This window comes from Centrocercus urophasianus, unplaced genomic scaffold (assembly GCF_019232065.1).
Source record: "Centrocercus urophasianus isolate 14NV4802_14NV808 unplaced genomic scaffold, USGS_Curo_1.0 seq_23, whole genome shotgun sequence".
Lineage (NCBI taxonomy): Eukaryota > Metazoa > Chordata > Aves > Galliformes > Phasianidae > Centrocercus > Centrocercus urophasianus.
This window is the reverse complement of record NW_024884789.1, coordinates 539506-555722: the sequence shown is the minus strand read 5'-3', so window position 1 is coordinate 555722 and position 16217 is coordinate 539506. Positions and strand designations below refer to the sequence as shown.

General features: G+C 50.7%; 1 long non-coding RNA gene across 1 annotated transcript; it reads right to left on the bottom strand.

Moving 5' to 3' along the window:
- Window positions 1-8523: 8523 nt before the first annotated feature.
- On the bottom strand, window positions 8524-14175 carry LOC122163419. Its single transcript, XR_006169900.1, has 3 exons — window positions 14023-14175; window positions 10777-11117; window positions 8524-10285 (listed from the first exon to the last, which is right to left on the bottom strand). It is a non-coding gene; the product is annotated as an uncharacterized LOC122163419 (long non-coding RNA).
- Window positions 14176-16217: the final 2042 nt, after the last annotated feature.

The following is a 16217-nucleotide window of genomic DNA, read 5'->3' as shown; positions in this document are numbered from 1 at the left end:
ATGAGAGCTGCTCAGCTTCACCTGAATGCAAACCCATGCAGAAATTCAGGAGTTAGCGTTGCCAAACATCACTGAGCAGGTGAGGAAGGCTGTGGCTGCACCAGGGTTTACTGGGGACCCCAGCAGTCTGCTCCTGGCTCTGGGATTGGCAGAGCCTGCTTTGGGATGGATGGGTGGATGGGTACTGTGCTTTGTGGTGGGCAAGGTAGTCCCCTACGGGAACCTCACTCATAGGCTGTGCAAAAAGCTACGTGCGTGTTAAGCTTCTGAGCTATGGTGTCACGTTTGATTTTGGCTTTGAAGCAAGCTCCATCCCAGCATTTCTCACGTGTCCACCATTTGCACTGGCTGTTGGGTTCTGTGCACGTGAGCGCTTGGGGTTTACCTGATGCCTTTCCTGCTCCCAAAGAGCAGTGCTGAGCTGTGCTTGCAGCTTGCTTTGCAGTTATAGCGGATGAGAGATTTGATGCCTACAGCACTGGGGTTTTGGGAAATGTTTTGTGTATCCTTGCAGGAGGCTCCTCCTCCCCAAACCCATCTTCAGCATAAAACTGCTCCAAAGTGCCTTTCCAATCAGCAGCGCAGTCGCTCTCGTGCAGCAAACCGTGTCTTTATGCACTCGAACACGTGCCCTGTGACGTCTCTGTTTTCAGTGGGCACTTGGCATCTCCTTGGGGTTGGGCTGTCTGCGGAGATACTCCTCCTCCTCGAACATCAGCTGGCAGTTTTTATGGTGCTGTTGAGAAATATACCTGGGACAAATCGTTGGTTTACGTCTCAGGGAGGTAAGAGCAAAGAGGCCTCCAGGCACCGCAATGGAACCATCAGCCATTATAGTGAAGGTGTGATTTGTCTCTCCTCCTCTTTAACGTGGGGCCGGGGGATCCTATCCAGGTAGATGCAGCGCTCAGCTGTCTGGTTGGCATGCTGGGTGGGGGCAAATCCACTTCCTTGGCAGATTATAATGATATACGCTAGCCTCCCGATCTAGTGAAAAATATTGTTTTCTCCTAATTAAGCAAATTGTTGCAAGCTAGGTCGCTGACTCTTGGGAAGCTGCACTTTCTGCCTTCTAGGCTTGCTGACAAGAGAGCAGATTTATCTCCAATTCAGATCGCTGGAGATGGCGTTTGGTGTTTTATTACCACGTGCAACTCTGTGGATGTTACTGGGAGATTAATGAAGAGGAGAGGGCGGGGGTGTGGGGAGTTCAGCAACGGTCTGTGCATGACAAATAAGAATTACATTTCGTTTCATATGCAGATGATGCAATCAGCTGCGCAACGCTGGAGATAACGCTTTTGTCGAGGTTTGTTTTTTGACCTTGAGAGGCCACGTTTTCCTCCCCCCACCTCTCCCCTGCAAATCAGAGTTCGTATCTTAATTAGGCTCTGTGATTCGAGTTTCACACGCGCAGATTAGCGGGTGTTAACGCGCAGAATGGACGTGATAACCGCCTGCAGGTTGGTGCCTCTGCCCTGCACACATCCCCATATGCCCAGTTGGTATCCCCATTTACACAGCTTGATTCTGGGCGCATCCATGCTCACAGTGTCCCAGTGCCACCCTACAGCCATTCGGGAGGGCATGACGGCCCCTTGGACCCTCAATGGTCTTGAGGTCTTTTCCGACCTTAATGAGTGTGAATCTGTGATGAATGTTGAGATAGGTGTTGGGTGAACAGGGAGTAGAACTGACCCTTAATCACCTGTATCTGAACATAATGATATCTCTGTACCCGTCTCTAAGGATACACACACACAGCTCTATCTATAAGTATGCATTTATGTAAGTGGAAACGCCTGTAAGTGTCCAAAAGTAAAAACGTAGCCACCAAAGGCTGTGAATTCCCTTCATGTTCCATCTGAGTGGCTCTCAGCCAGAATTCCCCCTTTTTATTAAAATTTGATTCAAAGCCCTCACCCACGGTAGGATATTTTTCTGCCTTTAAGATCTCAGTGCTTATAAATGTCATCCCCCCCAGCTTTATTTTGTTCCATCAGCTCTCCGAGGCCAAAGATGTGGAGGTTATTGGGGTGGGGGCGGCTCTGCACTGTGAGCACCGTGTCTGCCAGCCCAGGGCAGCGCCCATGCACAGTGAATAACCATAATGGGAAGAGACGCTGTCGGCTTAAATACATCAGGGCTGTTTCCTCGCAGAGTGGCAATTTGCTCTGTCATTTGGAGTTATGCAAAGTAAGGGTAAGACAGCAATATCCTGGTTGCTAATAGCTTACAAGTGACTTGTTGGAGGAGCGCCGCTCAGGGATGCAGGAGGCAGCTGCTGGCAGCCCGGGCTCTGACAGCTCTTTGGGGTTTGTGCCCTCCCCACTCGGGCATATTTTCCTGCTTCTTGTACTCCTCAGCCCTGACAACCAACATCTTTCATTCACTTTTCCAGCCCTTTGCACCCTGAGCTCCTCGTTTTTCTCACGCCCAAAGTGAAGTTGGCGTTCCCAGGGGTGCTCTGATAGCACAGCTTGCTGAAGATGCTTTGTGTTATTATCTCTGCCAACTGGAACCTCCTGCTCCCTAAAAGCCGCTTCTATGATTTGAGAACGTAAGGGGAGGATTTCCAGAGCAGTGAGAGCTCGAGTTGACCAGCCCCTGTGTTATTTGCCTGGGCATCGGCTAATTACTGTGCAGCTTCCTCAGTTAATTAGCAGGCAGCAGCATCCCTTGCTGAGCACAGCTCCTTAGGAAGCAGCTTGTGAAGCACTGGGAGTTTGCTGTGTGGGCTCACGATGGGATGCTCTCAGGTCCTCCTCTGCTTTTCTAACCTCAGGAACACGAAGGCTCTGAGCTTTTCCAAGGGTTCTGCCTGGCAGAAGGGAATTGTGCTGTTAGGATTGAACAGTGGCTATTTCATGCATTGGGAATGCTCAGGTGGTTTGTAGAATCCTCATCCTCAGGGGTTTCTAAGAGATGTGTGGATGTGCCTCTGAGGGACGTGGTTGGTGCTGGGGCTCAGTAGGACGGGTTGGCCTTGATCCTGAAAGCCTTCTCCAGCTGGAGTGGTGCTGTGATTCCCTCTGGCTCACGGCTGTGGGGGGTGTCTCCCTCAGGTGCTGTTAGCTCTGCTGACATGCCAGCAAAACTGTCTCTGCCTCTGTGAGGTCGTTGGGTCATTGAGGTGGGAAAACACCTCTCCAAACCCCAGCCCCTCCACCATGCCCATTAACCACGACCTCAATGCCACATCCCCACGTTCTGTGCCTGTGGTGCTGCCGTGTATCCAGGGGCACTCAGGAAAAGCTGGGGGAAGGTGTTGGCTCCTCTTGCTCGTTTCAAAGTCAGAACAACCCTATTTATGGGATGGTGATGTCTAGGAGTTTGTACCTCTGCCAGCATAGGGCCATCAAAGCCACAGAGATGGCTGTCAGCTTGACAGCAGCCCCCAGTGCATGCTGAGATGCTTTCCTGTGGCTCTCACTGGGTGTGTGCCCACTTGCAGTGTCCATCTGTCCTGCTGGGCTCAGCCCTGATGCCCGGAGCCGCTTGGCACGGTGATCCTGCACCATGAGTTGGGTGCCTTGAAGCTGCTCGCCATGAAAAGCGCGGTGAGAACACCCTGACTTCAGCCTAATCCATCAGGTATTTAATTGATTCATCATTTTCTGCCTTCCCTGTATAGGTACGAGTGTTTTCCTAACCCCTCCAATTCACGCAGCCTTGTTTTTTCCACCGTGGGGCTTTCTTTTCCCCCTCCTCTGCACACGAGCAGACAAGATAGCTTAAGAGCTCTTATCTGCAAAGGGAAAAAAATAGTCTTAATCCCCATTTAATAACATAATATCAGCAGGTAACATGTTCAATATGGCAAAGGAACTCCAGCACCAGGTCAATAGGGTAGCTATAATTTTTAGCAATAAACAAAGCCTGCTTTTAATTACTTCTGCGAAATTGCTTGATCCGTGCATGATTAAATATTCATTCTGTGTAACTAGACAGTTTCTTTGTATATAGATCCATATTAAATTTAGCTGGCATCCTGCCCACACAACACATCTCATAAATTCCTTTTAATGTGCAGCAGCTTTGAAGACGTCCCTCCTCCCTCCTCCCCCCGTGTAAACGGCTGATGGCTCTGCCTTACCTGGGCGGCCGCCGCTCGGGAGACACATGGAATCTTTTAGGAAGGGAAATGATGGAATTTAGGGGAGACATGGGAAAAATAAACCTCCTGATTGCTCCATGATGGATCTGCGAGGGGAAAAAGTGACTCGCAGACCTTGTTTTCTCGCAGGCTTGCCAGCTAACTACTTTGGCAGCAGCGTGTGAGGGGAAAAAAATCCCTCCTTTTAAAGTCAAGCCAGGGCTGATGTAAATATTTATGTAATATTTTATTACAATCAGAATTCACTTCTTGATTGAAAAAATTTCCTAGGAACCCTGTGAAAAATTCGTATTAATACGGAATTTAAGTGTCTTGATTTGTTTTTAGCAGTGGCTTTGCCGGGAATGCCGACGGCTGTGGGGAAGGAGATTGGGATCGTGGTGTGCAATCAGGATCAGGCCCTGCCTCGGTGCCAGTCCTGCAGAGCAAGTCTCTCTTTGCCTCTCCTTCGTTGCATGGAGATGCATTGGTCAGTGCAGCACACAGGAGAACGGAGCAGGCGTGGGGCTGCAGGCGGCTGCTTGGGCATCCTGACTGCAGGGCAGTGGGAGCAGCTCCCCTTCAGAACCACCTCTCTTATGCATGGTGTTCCCCTCCAGAGCGTTCTCCGCTTGTGCTCCATGAATGCCAGAGGTGTAAACATTTGGAGGGAAGAAGCGGTGGGTGGGCTGCAGTGGGAGGAGATGCGGCAGAGGGATGCTGATGTGCACGGGGCTGCATGTGTGCACGTGCGTGTGTTGCACACCCACGGTCCTGGGTGCACAGAGGGATGCAAGGGGGGGGGTTTGTAGGGCACAAAAAAATCCTGTAAATTCCTCAGAGGCCTCAATGCTTAGGGCTGGAGTCGCAGGGTGCCTTTAAACGTGCTGATGAGGAAACATAGGGGTTGTAACGAGGAGAGGCTGTGCTAAACGAGTGGCAAGCCAATTAGCTTGCTTTAAAACATCATATTAATTAGCATGAAAATAAAGCCGAACTTTTTCAAGATAATTGCATCTTTCAAATATCGGTATTCTTGATCCGTGATCGTCTCATAAATATGCATTATGATATAATCCTTTAAAGACACGCTGTTAATGAGGAGCACGAGGAATGCGCTAGATGTTGGAAATGGTGGCACGAAATGGAGCAGCGGTGGCACTGCCCTTCCCGAGGGGTGCAACTTGCACGTGGCTTTTTGCCATGAGTCATGTACAGAAAGTGGTTGGAAGGTGAATAGAGACAGAGGGAATGGAGCTGGTGTTCCTCTGCTCTGCTCTGCTCGTGCTCTGAGCTTCACTGGAGCGTCGCGCTTTAAGGCTGAGCTACCAGGAGTTGCTGGCATGTGCAGTTTGGAGCTGATGTTGTAAAAATGGAACTTAGTCATCCCCTGTGGCTTTATTTATGGCTTGGGGAGAAGGAGGCTGGCAAGAAAAGGAGCTGTGCTCAGCACCATGCATGGCAGTGCTCAGGCTCTGGGGCAGCCCCCACCCACTGGTCCTACTGCCAGCCCCACTGCCAGCCCTGTGGGGTTGGGGTGGTGTCTGCATCACCTGCTCAAGCCGTGAGATGGGGTAAGATTCCCCCAGCCTGTTTGTGTGGATGGCATTGTGCAGAACTTGAGCACTTCCAGAGGTGCAGCCTGAATGCTGCTAGGTGGCCATAACCCCATCCTGCTGCCCATCCTCACCATGCTGCTCCTCCTGCCTGAACATCACAGGGGTTGGCTGCTGGGATGGTGCTTCCCTCCCGCTCTATTTGCCCATCTGCAGAATCTATGATCATAGGGAAGGTTGGCAAAGGCCTCTGAGATCGCCTCGTCCAACCAAACCAAAGCATGAAGGACTTACACGCTGCCGACAGCCCAGGCCATGGGTTAATCAACGTCTGTATGATATTTTGAGAACATAAAGCTCACACGTTAGTAAGTTATGGCTCTGCTATGGCCAAAGTGCTGCAGGCTTGGGCTGACAGTGCTGCACAACGCCCAGCGGAGTCGCAGCAGCACTTCTGTTCCTGCACCCAGCATTCCAGTAAGCACTTGCTGCTCTATGGAGAAACAGGACAACGTCCCTTCCACAGGGCAGCCATCAGCCACAGCTGCAGGCTGCACAGTGGGGTGAATTCAGTTTTTGCCATTTTGCTTTCTTTGCCATTTTATCCTGGGGTAAACGGGTTCCTGCATCTCCTGCTGTTTTCCATTCCCTCCTGGCTTTGTTAAGAAGATGAAGCTGCACGATGGGACAGCTTGGTGGTGGTGAGCCACCAAGACAGAACTCGTCAGCATGTATCAACCTCTGCCTTTGGAACCTAGATGGATTTTCTTCCTTTCTCACTTATTTTGGTGTCCCCAGAGGGTGTTCTGGAGGGAGCTGGCAGGTTGGGCAGGCGCAGAGGTGAGCAGGGCTGGCAGTGCTGTTCTCCCTGCTGGGGACTGGGTTATCCCAGCTCCTCCTGCTGCAGGGAGTGGTGGGAGATGCATTCCCAGCCTCCTTCCCGGAGTGCTTTGCTTTATGGCTGGTTGCACAGACTGCTGCGAATGGAGTGCCCGACCGCAGCGCTGAGTGTTGCCTAAGTAATGCCTGGCATTAAAGAATAATGCTAATTTCTCTTAAGAGATGGCAGTGCTAATGGGTTTTTTGATTGCACTGTATGTTTTTGTTCTTCTGCTTGGCCAGCAAAGAACAAGTCATTCCTAATGAATGCAGCGTTTCGAGGCCAGCAGGGGAAGGGATGCCCCGCCAGCTCTTTAGGTGTCTGCTAATGGCACTGTGGTGGCACTCCAGATGTCAAGGATGGGTCACCCACAGCCCATGATGCCATTCATTGCAGGTTGTCCCTAAATACCCCCACATTGACATCACCAGGAAGTTCATTGGTTCCATGGGGCTGGATGTGCCCTGCAGTAGGGCATGGCATAGATGGGTGAAGCTCTGGGTGCAGGAACCCTCCCCAGACACGAGGCTTTGGCACATGTCTAGCAGCTCTTCATGGGTTTAGCGTGACTGCAAACGTGCACTGCTTGGGTTTAATAATTAACCAGGGCTTTATTTAAGTCCATCGCTGCACTGCAGTAATGATTCATCAGATACCTCATAATGTGTACGCTGTAATTTTTATTAGGAGGTACTTCTAAAGCACAAAGCTGGTTGTTACCTGTTTGTATTCAAACACGTCATTAGTTACTGTGTATCGTGGGTCAACACTCGGGCATAAAACAATCCCTTTTCTTCTCTTGCAATGATTAACCCATCTATCAGCAGGCTCTGTTTAATATCTGTCACTATAAACAGTCATTACTTTCAAGAATAGCCAGATGGACAGATAATTTAAAACATATCTTGGAATCTATTTTAATTTTTAGAGGCCTAACTTAAGAAAAAAATCGTCGAAATGCCCATGCAATCACACGCCCAATTTGTGTGCGTAATTACCTTGATTACATGTGTGCTTGTGGTAATTGTCACCACAGATGGCACTGGGATGCATGAATGGTCACTTGTGCATGCAGAGCTGCTCCCCATACCGCGCCAGGGAGATTGCAGCTGCGAGTTGGTGAATGCTCTGCGCGCTGCGCTGCAGGACGGGTGTGCAGGGCTGTAGGGCTGCTGAGCCCAGCTTGCTTCAGGCACTTGGGTGCAGGCATGGGGAGCTGGCAGGGGGCCGGGAGGCATTGCCATAGGGCACAGGGCTTGGGGCCTTGTTGCAAAACGTCTCCTGCGTCTGCTTGCTGGGCTGTGCTGTTCTGTGGTCTGGGTGGTGCTGATGGGGGTCACCATGTCTGCCCTTCACCATGACAAGTCTGCCTGCAAATTTATCCGTGGGCCACCCACGTGCTGTCCTGTTAGCTGCCCCACTGGTGCATCCCCATGTTGCTCTGTTTGTTGCACTGTTGGTGCATCCCCATTGCCCTTGGTTGTACACCCAAGTGCTGCTCTGTCAGCTCAACCACCTGCCGCCCCTTTAGCACAAACAATCAATACCTCCAAGGTCATCAGGTCCGACTGTCAACCCATCACCACCATGCCCACCTATGGAATCTGTAAGGTTGGGAAAGATCTCCAAGGTCACCAAGTCCAGCCATCAACCACCATGGCTGCTTATGGGGTCATGGCATTGTTAAGGCTGGAAAAGGCCTCCGAGGTCATCAAGTCCAGCCCCAACTCATCCCCACCGTTCCCACTAACCATGCCCTCCCGTTACACAGCTGCACCCAGCAGTTCCCATCCCAGGCCAGCAGCTCTCCATGCTGTAGCACTGCCCTGAGTGGAATTAAGGATGCCCACTCATCAGGGTGGAGGGAGAGAGACTTAGGAGGCAGTCTATCTAAAAGTTATTATTAATTTTTATTGCTGCATGGATTTAGAGATTTGGAAGAAGATAAATTCCAAACAGACATCCATTACTAAACCGACAGTGTAGCTTAAAGATAACATTTACATTCTTACGGTGTTGATCTGTATCTGATCCCACTCAATCTGCTCCCTGTTCAAACTTTTTGCCACCTTCAGAAGGATCAATACCTACATCAAAGGTTATATGAAGGTGGCCAGATTCTTTTAAGCTGTTTGCATAGCCCTCAGTTTGCTGTGCTAACACAGGCTGGTACTTCTTCCAATAACTCTGTTTGCCTTGTATTAGGGCTGTTTGCTGAAACACCTAGCAGAATCCAATAGAGGACAGACTTTCTAAACATTTGGTCACATCTGTCAATCAATAACACCAATCGGTTTCCTGATACAAACAGCAAACTCTGCCAAATCTAATATTTGCCCAAACTTTTACTGACTCTTGCTGGTTTAAAACAGTAAAAGGCACCGGAGCAGACATCGGTGCGGAAAGGTTCTTGCTAATATTTAACCTTGGGCAAACAGAGAATAATTCCAGCAATGGAAGGAGAGAAAACAAACAGTGTAATTATTGTCCCCTTTTTATTGGAGATAATTTGCTTAAATGTACAGCTATTATCTGCTAATACGGCGAGGTATAATTGGAAGGAACAAAATACAGGTTTGGCCGACGCGGCGTGGGTCTCAACTCTTGAACCTTGCCCCCTGCCCCTAGAATGTGTTTATGCAGGTGATCTTGGAACAAACACACGCCGTTATCAGCGAATGGAAAACACCTGACTCAAAAACAAACAGCAAAAAAAAAAAAAAAAAAAGAGGGAAAATGTACTCAAGAGGTCTGAGGGCAAATCTGGATTGTGGATTGAAACCAAGAGGAACGATGAGGATGGATGCTTTTCTGGAGTGGCTGCGGGGCTGGGGTGGGTGGCTGGAACTGTAAAGCAGGGGATGCTTTCCGTGTGCATCAGGAATGAAGCGAGGGAATGGGTGAGATGTGGGGGCACCTCCATCCGTGGGGTCCTGGTCCCCGTAGTGCCACCATTGGAGGCTGTGGATGATGGTGTGGTTGGTCTTTATTACATTGGGTCGTGGAAGGAGAATAACTGGGACAGATAATGACCTGCACCTTTTGGTAGCCGTGTCTATCTTTGTGATAAGCAACAGTCACTCTCTGTGCAGGTAGAGCGCTCCGTCTCTATGCCTCAAAGAGCTGTTTTCCCCAGAACAGGATTCTAATTGGGCTCTGATTGAGAGCAGAACGCACCTGAAAGATGCACAGAGCACTGCTTCCCACAGCAGACAGCCTCTGCATTCTGAATGCAGCCTCACATGGCGTGTACTCTCATCTCTAACACTTTGTTCATTGCTGTGCACTGCTAAATATTGGATAATGGGAGTTAGCAAATGTTTTTTGCAGAGGGAAGCAAGTAAAGCAGAAAGTAGACGTGCTGCTTGGCTTGCAAAGGGAATTACGCTGCAGGTGACGGAGATGGTGCTCTGGGATGGGTGGTGAATGAAGTCGGGTTGAGCAACGCTTCTCCTCTGCCCCTGTTTTGCCCAACAAGTGGCTCCCAGCCCTTGCAGATGGTGTCCTGGGCAGGATGAGCCCACACAGAGCCCGTCAGCAGGGCGAGATGGTGCAGTCCTGAGTCACTGCTATTGCAGCAGATCCCAACCTGCATCTGCAGTGGGTGTTTGAGTCTGGCCCTGAGCCTTCCTCGCTGGGAAAAACCACATAGGTTTGCAGCAGAACATCTTCGGAGCAGCCCTTGGGGTATCCAGGGGACATCTGCCCATCCTGGTCACTCCGGAGAGCTGAAGCTCACTGCAGCTTAGCAGGCTGAAGCGAGAAGTTTGCATGTTACTCAGGGAGGAAAAATCAGAGGCACAGGGCACTGTGAGCAATTGCATGGATAAAGTGCAAAGCTATGGATTAAAGCCCAAGTGTGGTGCTGCCCAGGAGCAGCACGGTGCGATGGCAGCGCATGGCAGCAGATGGCAGTGGCTCCGTGCTGCCTGCGGACAGCCCTGGGCAGTGCTTTGCACGGCAAGTGTCAATGTCTGGGGCTCTGGGATTCAAAACGAGCTCTTATTTTTGCTGAATGAGATTGAGCTGAGAGGATGAGAGACGGGAATCAGTGGGTGTGCTGCAGAGCCCACCCTGCACTGCGCTGTGGGGGCCACGACCATGAGTTTGGCCCCATGGGAGATAGCCAGGATGGCATCAACACCACAGAAGGCTGCAGGGGCCGGGGGCTGCCCTGTGTGGGCACAATGCCTGCCAGGGGTGGGCCTGAAAGGAAGGAAGGAAGGAAGGAAGAAGGGACTCACCTGCAGAGCAATGGGATGGGAGCATGCCCTGAGCCACACCGGTGGGAACTTTGTGTTAATTGCCATCCAGACTGCTCTAATTACAGGCTGGAGAGGAGCTGCATCGGACCTGTTCTTCCTTATCAGTTTATTGCCGTGATGTTTTCCTAGATTCCGGGATGAATCAGAGCATTGCATTGCCTTTCGTGCTGGCTGGAATACATTTCCTGGAGAATGTGAAGGGTGTTTTAGTGCTATTAATGAGTAATTAACCTGGATGCTCTGGGTTAGAGGCTGCTTGGCGTTCACGGCTCATGGGAAAACTCAACACGAGGAAGTTGGGAGGCGGCCATGCCCAGCACCTGTGGGAACAAAGCAGGTTTCTGTGCTGTGACAACAACAGCAGAGGATGGCCTTGGGAAGGCGGCCACGCATTGATTTGTTCCTAAGCTTCAGCAATGCCTTGGCTGGGGTGCAGCACGCCCTGAGGGATGAGCAGTGAGCGTGACTCAGCGTGCAGCATGGCCAGGCGCTGCTGCCCAATCACCGAGGAATGGCCCTGGAATAACAGTGGAGTGAAATATTTGAGACCTTTCTGGAGATGGATGGACAAAAATTTCAGCTTCTGCTTTGACTTTTAAATACACTGAAATCTTATGTCTGTCTGCAAGTTGATCCCAAGGGACAAAGTGATGGAGAAGTTGCCATCAGCCCAGGTGATCGGCACCGAAGGGGCTGGACCATCACAGCAGAGCATCTCAAAGGTTGCTGTGGGTTAAGGAGATTCTGGCACTGGGGTGGTGCACAGCAGGTGGGCTCCTCTCAGGGCAGCCCAAGTTTCATGGCCACATCTGAGGGTGGGAGAGCATGGGCCCCTCCATGGCTTGGTGGTGGCATGAGCCATGAGGTCCTTGCCCATTCAGCCGGGGACGTCTGTCCCCACTGCCCTGGGTGATGCTACAAGAGGTTTAGGAGCCTTTAAATGCCTCTGCAAAACAATCTGCATCATTGCCATTTATTTAGGATACAACACTGACCCAGACCTCAGATGGCTTCCTGTAGGATCCAGCCCGCTGTGGCCAAGGCAGATGGCACGGGGTGGGGAATGACATCAGGGATGTGGGTGAAGGTGGAAAACCCCAATGTGAGTTAATGGTGGGAGGTGCTTGCCTTTCTGGAGGTGAACTGACCTCAGAAATGGGGAAGACACAAGAACCAGGAGCTGATGGCTGTGCTGAGGGTGTGCATTTGGAGGCATCACCAGCCAGCAGAGCACGGGGACAGGCACAGCGATGATGGGGCTGTGGGGATGACCCTTTGGGTGTGCTTCCATCCATCAGAGGGATAAAACCCCACAGCAGGCACTGGGATGGTGCAAAGAGAAAACCCTGAGGGTTGCAGGTAGGAGAGTCTAATTGCTGCACTCATTGCATGCCATGATGCAAGATGCAGTGGCTGCAGCACGCCTGTGCTCAAGGAATCCCCTGCAGCCATCCCTGGAGATGCAAGGATTTGGTTATTAAAACCACCAGAACACCCCCAAATTAGAGCTGCAAGCATTTTCCTGCATACAGTCCCCATCTTTGTGTCATGCACAGACACAACGCTGGAATTTCCTTCCCCCCCCATCTTTTTCTTTGCCTCTGGCACAAATTCCAGCATGGGTTTAATGTTTGTCAAGCAGCATGAGACCTGAAATGAAAGGTGCTACACAAGCAGAGGGCAGACTTTAAGCCTGTGTGATGGGCTCTATAGAAATGCTTGTATAATAATAATGACATTAATAACAGGCTGTTGTTTGTCATCGAGCAGATCCAGGGCCTGGGCACGCCCAGAGCAGCTAATAGTGAACAGAGAGCTTCAGCCTGCACACTGCTCCAGGAACAATGGGTGTAATAACACCCAAATTGCTCTCCAAAACCCTGGTGTGGTCCTCCTCCTCGGGGCCTTTCCTGGGACACAAACAGCTGAGAACAGGGTTTCGTGGAAACCAGCTACCTGCTGTGCTCCAGCTTTTGTTGCTGGCTCGTGCTCTGTGAGTCATTTGTTGCCTGAATGTTCTGTCTCAGTTTTTCTGTCACAAAAAGAGGAGGGGAATCTTTCATCTTCTCTGCTGTTTGTGGACACCTGGAGCAGAAGGTGATGGGTGGGCTTGGTGATTTCAGTCATCTTTTCCAACCTTACTGATTCTGTGACTCTAAGGTTCTTCCAGCATCCAGCCTCCATTGTAGGGCAGGGGGAGCCTCCTGGTCAGTGATCCCCAATGCAGTGCTGGTGGATCCCTAAAATTTGATATATTAATTATCACATCAACATCTCTCCATCACTATGCCTGCTTTCTGCCTTTGCACGCAGCTTTTTATTGCTCCTCAGCAGTCAGTGCGTGCAGAAATGTGGCTTCTGCCTTATTTGTGGGGCTCATGAATGGAATGCCTCCAACGTGGATGTCACGTCCTGGAGCTTGGATGCAGTGGTGACCTCCCTCATAGCATCATGGACTCATAGAATCGTTAGGGCTGGAAAAAACCTCTAAGATCACCATGCCCAAGTGCCAGCTCTGCCTCTCATCTCTCTGCCTCCTGAAGCAGAGGAGGAGGAACTTCCCAATGTCAGCTTTAGATGCCAATCCCAGGGCTCGCAGTGATAACATGGAGCTGGGATTCTCATGCAGGGCTGCCCCGGGAGGAGCCGGCTGCTCGGTGCGCCAGACGGGCGCTGCTCTCTGCCTTTGCCTGCTATGCACACACAGCTATTTGTATAAACTGGTGGACGCACGTGGGAGGCGAGCGAGGCAATCAGTCTGGCTCTGCAATCTGGAAGGGAAGTGAAATATGTCTGTAAAGCTGGGTGTGAATGGAGAGGAGTGACAAGTGCAGGCAGTGCAGAGAGCACGCTGCTGCAGGGGTGGGTGCCACATGGGTTTGGATTTGTAGGGTGGCAGCACGGGATGCTTGCAGCACTGATGTCTGCTGTAGGACGCCCATACATCCGCCACAGAGTCCTTAAGGTTGGAAAAGGCCTCTAAGATCACCAAGTCAACCCATGCCCACCATGCCAAGCCGTACAGTCACAGAAGCATTAGGGCTGGCAAAGACCTCTCAGATCCCCAACCTCAACCCATCCCACTGTGCCCACGGCCCACATCCCTCAGTGCCACATCCCTGCAGTTTTCTGGAACACCCCCTGGGATGGTGACCCCACCACTCCTGGGCTGCTGTGCAGTGCAGCACTGCTCTTATGGAGAAGAAATATTCCCTAACACCCAACCTGAGCCACCCCTGGCACAACGTGAGGCCGTCACCTCTTGTCCTGTGGCTGTGGAAAGACCGGTAACCACCTCACTGCAACCTCCTTGTCCCTTCCACAGCGCTCTCACTCTTCTTCCCCCTGCAGAGGGCCGCCATCTGTCTGTCCATCCGTCTGTCCGTCCACCCCACAGCACGCACATGTATGGGAGGAGCCTTGGCACGGGGCAGCGCACACTGACCCCAGGCAGGGAACAAACCCCTGGGTCCTGCCCAAGGTGACGGGCAGCAACGGAACCGCTCTGCAGTGTTTGCTTTGTGCGAGTACACAATAACGCTGTAACCTTGGGTTGTTTGCACTAGCCAGGAGTGTCATTGCCAGCGTTGCATTCAACAGTTGTACTTGACTGAATAAGCAGACTTTTTTTTTTCCCCCCCTCTGTCATAATGGCACTGTCCCACGGAGGGGAGATGGATTGCTTTTTCGGTTGCACATGCTGTTATCGCTGCGCTGTTCTAATGCTAGTCAAACAGTGCTGTGAATAGCCAAACTCAATAGCAGCAGTGTTAGGCTGGAAAGTCAATATTAGCTGAGCAAACAAAGCAAATAAAGAGTTGCTATTTGCGTAGCTATGAGTATTTGTATGCTCTGCTGCTGAACAGGGTACTTTGAAATAATAATTAAAAAAATGTTGTTCTTCAAGGCAGGGAATGTTTTTTATTTAGGGTAGAGGAGTCAGCTTTTATGAAAGGCAGCGTTCACTTCCCTGTGAGCAGCCCCACGAGCATTGGCTGCTCTCTGCCCCATAGGATGCTGCTGCGTGGCAGGGCCGTGCGTGTCGGGAGCGCGGTTCCTTCTGCTTTCTTTTGCATTTCACTGTTTCTTGTTAACGTTCTGGCATGTTTCGAGGTTCACTGTGTGACCTTCTAAATGGCACATGCCTATTTATAAGCAGCTGTCTGTGGCCTGGTGCCACTTTAAGAAGGCCTGGAAATGAAATCCAATAAACCCTTCCTTCATTAATATTGGATATCTCAGGGCACGCACCCAATGTGCATGTTCAGGAGGGGGGGTGGCAGCCCACCTCCCTCAAGGGCTGTTTCCTTTTGGGAAGCGTTGCTGGCACCACGTGCAGAGGTTGCATGCAGATGTGGGCCCCTGGCTGCTGTCTGCCAGGACCCCGAGCTCACGGGATGAGCTGCTCCACGGCTGCCATCTGCAGAGAATTTTTCGTGCAATCTCTGGGCCAGGATGCTTCAGATCTAAATAATACAGCTAAGGGATTAAATAATTAATTCCAAAGGAGGAGAGGCATAGGCAAGGGAATGAATATACACAGCAGGTTGGGCTGAGCTGGAGGGAGATGGAGAGTCGGCGTGGTGCAGAACAGGGACAGCACTCATGCTGGGGAGGTCAGGAGACTGAAGGAGATGAGATGGGGATCGCAGAGCCATGCAATCACTGCATTTGGAAAAGCCCCCAAGATCTGCACATCTAACCAACCCATCCTCACCCTGCCCACTGACCACAGTGCCACAGAATCATAGATTAGCTTCGGACAGAGGGGACCTCCAAATGCTCCAAGTGCCACATCTCCATGGCTCTTCAGCATCTCCAGGGCTGGTGCCCCCACCGCTTTCCTGTGCCAACACCTGACCAGCACTTAGCAGATAAAACAGAGCTCAGTGCGTGCATTTGCTGCAATCCTGCTGCAGTGTCTGGGCTCCAACTTGTTGCATTGCTCCTGTCAGTCCCATATGGACATCAGTCTCCCCTTCTTCCCTAATTTTGGTACTGTGCCTCCGTGGTGCTCCTAGAAATGTAAAAATGTCTTCTTCTCCATGCTGCTCGGTGTGTCCTGATGTCGCAAAGCACATTTACTGCACAATTATAGTGCTGGCTAATGCTGTTTGGAATAATTAAATTCACATGACAAATGTAGTTGCATTAATTTTATTTATCTTGAGTGGCTTAACAGGAACTAGCAATGGAAAAAGTAATTATTTTGCTTCTAGGGCACTGGGATTGCTGATTTGGAAACCTCTCTGAGACATATTCCTTAAATGTGGAATAGCAGCATGTGAAATGCATGAGGAGCTAATACAGTGCATAAAAATGAACGTAATTTCTGAAAAATGGAATTAATGAGGCAATGAGACTGTTTTAATGAGCATAAGGTCTGCAGTAAATGTCGCTGTTCCCATGTCTTTATTGTA